Source organism: Arachis duranensis, chromosome 6 (assembly GCF_000817695.3).
Source record: "Arachis duranensis cultivar V14167 chromosome 6, aradu.V14167.gnm2.J7QH, whole genome shotgun sequence".
NCBI lineage: Eukaryota > Viridiplantae > Streptophyta > Magnoliopsida > Fabales > Fabaceae > Arachis > Arachis duranensis.
Genome location: NC_029777.3, coordinates 5,324,376 through 5,328,336, shown reverse-complemented (window position 1 = coordinate 5,328,336; position 3,961 = coordinate 5,324,376).

Sequence of the window (3,961 nt, the reverse complement as noted above, 5' to 3'; positions counted from 1 at the left end):
TTGGCATTAAAAAATTGTTGTAAGTTACCTAGATTTATCACTTTTTAAGCCATAATAATTCGTTGTACCAAAAAAAAAAAAGTCTATGGTCATAATGAAAAATTATGATCATAAATAGTGAAAAAGGTAATTATAAGTCTATAGTTATAATTTTTGATTTACAATCATGAATTTTTTATCGTAGCCTATTTTAGTGTGACTATAGATCTATAGTTACAGTATTTTTATTTATAGTCACAGTTACAATGTTTAAAATTTGATATTGTAGACTACATTTTTTAACGTAATTATAGGTTATTTTATAGTCACGCGTAAAAATCGTGATCATACCTTGTTCTATGATCACCCTTTTGTATAACCATAATCTAATCTATGGTCACAATTCTAGCGTGACTATAGCTTATCTATGGTTACCTTATTTTAAAACTATGATCATAGCTTATTCAATGGTCATTTTTTTAAAAAACCGTGACCGTAATCTTATCTATAGTCACAGTTTTAGCCTGACTATAGCTTATCTATGGTTATCCTATTTTAAAATCGTGACCATAGCTTATTCTTTTTTTTTAAATTTATTTTTTTAAAGCATAATTACATCCCAAAATTATGATAATTACAAAATAAGTCTAAAAAAGAGAAATTCAAGAAATCTAAATTATAAAATTTACATGATAAGTTAGATATGCTTTTAATCCAAACAACACAAATCAAAATAGGGTATAATTTATCCATTATATGTAATACCAAATAAAGTCTCTTTAAAAAAGTAGAGAATACATGAAAATATTATATTTAGATAACTAAGGTATATATGAGACCCATCTCATCTCATATTTCTATGAAAAATAATATTTTCTTCGTATCGTGTCTTTCTGCTAGCAAAAAAAATAAATATTAGAATGAAACAAAAATATTTTTAATGAGGTAGTACAATTGAATAATAAATATGTGACACATATTTAATAACTCAATTAACATTAGAAAGGATTATATTAACAAGTCAATCTGCAATAGCAAAATACTTGTAAAAAATTAATTGCTAGATCATAAATGGATGAACTATACAATATCGCATGCCAATCTATTTTTATGTTGTAAAATGTTATTTATACACTAAAATTAGTCACTAAAATTAACTATTAATATATTTGTGTATAAATATATGTGTTATTTAATTTATTTTCAATATATATTTTATACTGATAACTAATTTTAATGACTGATTTTGGTATACACATAACATAACCCTTATATGTTAGATAAAAAATACACCATTTAACACACCAAAAGTAGAAAACTAAACCAATTCTTAAAGATAATATATGTCAAATAAAATCTATATTATCAAAGAAATTGATTAAAAGTTCTAGAGTTCCTTTTTATTTAGATACATCCAAACAAAATAAATTGAGGACCTCAGCAAGATTTTTTTCTTTACTAGAGCCAAAAGAACTAATAAATTTAGCTAGAAAAAACGGATAGTAATTTACAGAGAGTATTCCAAAGTGACCCAAGCACGAGGTAATGCAGAGAGAGTACAATGTACATTAAAACGAAAAAAAATTTCAAATGCAAAATAAATATCAAAGTATCTGACGAATAAAAAATATATCAGTAATAGATAATTGTATAATGTCAACAGCACCAACTCAAATTCATTTTGTAGTTTCAATACCAAAAACAATCGAAAGAGAATGTATATATTAGATTGCCAATAAAAAAGGTCAGATCATCAATTTTAATGTTAGTAAAATTGCATGACTAAAACATTTTTGCTCCATAATTAATATTGGACCAGTAGTGCTTACCAATGACAAAAAAAGGAAAGAAAGTCACGGTGACAGAGAGGAATGAGAAGAGACGGCGATATAGAATGGAAAGTGGACTCAAATAGAGAGCGAAAAGAGGGAGAAAATAACTTCGAAGAGAAGACGATGATCGAAGAGAGTTCAAAGAGATAGCGACGCCACGTACTCGAAGAGACCTTCGTTAGACGGAGACCTTCGATAGTGACCATGACGGTGGCCGATTGTTGGCAATGATGTAAGTGTTAGTGATTAATGGCTGCACTGCTGTGTGCGTGAGAGACTCGATCGAGTGAGGGGGATTGGGGAGGGAGATAGGTTAAGGTTATTTTTTCTTTCTTAAGACGACGTCGTTTAGGGGTTTAAAAAAATCGAAAAACTGTGATTATAGACCACTTTAGGCCACCTCCAAAACGATGACTATAAACCTTTTTTAGGTAATCCTTTTTGAAAAATCGTGACTATAGGCCCTTTTAAGTCACTTCTCAAAATCATGACCATATATATTTTAGGTCACTCTCCAAAATCGTAACCATAAACCCTTTTAGGTCATCCTTTCATAAAATCGTGACCATAGACCTTTTTAGGTCACCTCCAAAACCGTGACCATAGATACCTTTAGGTCACTTTCTAAAACCGTGACCATAGACACTTTTTAGGTCACCATTTCGTAAAATCGTGACCATATACCCTTTTAAGCCACCCCTCAAATCGTGACCATAGATACCTTTATGTCACCCCCCAAAATCGTCATCATAGATCCTTTTAGGTCAGTCTTCAAAACCGTGACCATAGGCCAGCTTCTTTAGGTCACCCGTCAAAACCATGACTATAGATCCTTTTATGTCACCCTTTTTCAAAAAATTGTGACTATATACCTTTTTAGGTTACCCCTAAAATAGTGATCATAGATCTCTTTAGGTTATCTCTCAAAACTGTGACCATAGATTCTTTTAAGTCACCATTTTTTTAAAACTGTGACTATAGACTCTTTTATGTCATTTCCTAAAACTGTGACTATAAATTCCTTTAAGTCACCCTCTAAAATTGTGACAATAAATCTTTTTAGGCCATCTTTTTTATAAAAATGTGGTCATAGATACTTTATGGTCATTCTTTTTTAAAAAACTGTGACCTTAGATTTTTTTATCACGGTATTTTACCGTGACAAAAAAAAATTGTAGTTATAGACACAAAATATTGTAATGATAGAACGATTTAGTTAAAGTATGAACGGTCAAATGTGCATCTTAATTGCTGAAAATATTTATCTATTTTACAACTAAAATATGTCATATGTCACTCTCTTATTGCAACTGAAATCAAATCTTTTCCTCCAAAATTAAGGAATTCTCCCCTCCTCTCTGTTCTTTTCTCTATCTCTTTCATTCTTTCACTTGCTCTACCTCTCTTATATATCATTATCAATAACTAATTACAAATTTAACAATTAAAATATACAACATGACATTATCTAATTTTATCAAAATTAAATTAAAATTAAAATTGAAATATAATTATATTATAACTTATATTTATATATTACTAACTAATTTAACATGACACTCTCTTATTAAAGTTTAGAAAAAAAATATTTTTCTCAAAAATTAGTAAACATTCTTCTTACATTCTCTTATCCACTTCTCTTTTTTTTCTATTTTTGTTTATCATTCTCACTCTAAATATAATTTATAATTTATATTTTATATTAGCTTGGTAACTTGACAAATCAAAACGTGTCACCAGATATTTTTTTATTATAATTAAAATAAATTTTTCTTTAGCTTCCAAAATTAACAAACTCCGTCTCTCATTCTTCTTCTTTATCTTTCTCTCTTTTCTCTCATTTTTTATTTTTTTCTACTTTTCTGTTCTATAAAAAATAAAATTAACAATATAATATAATTTAAACAAAAAATATTATTATATACATATTTTTTATTTAGTTTTAAATTTTTAGTGCTTATCTTTTTAATCTATATATTCACTTCTTTTCCTTCAAATATTTATTACATATAATTTAGATAAAAAAAATTAATATTGTGATTAAAAGTTAGAATCAAGATTCAATTGTATTAAAACAAATTGAGTTAATTTTATAACACTATCAATATAAATATTTTTTATACTAATATCTAATTATATTTTTATATCTA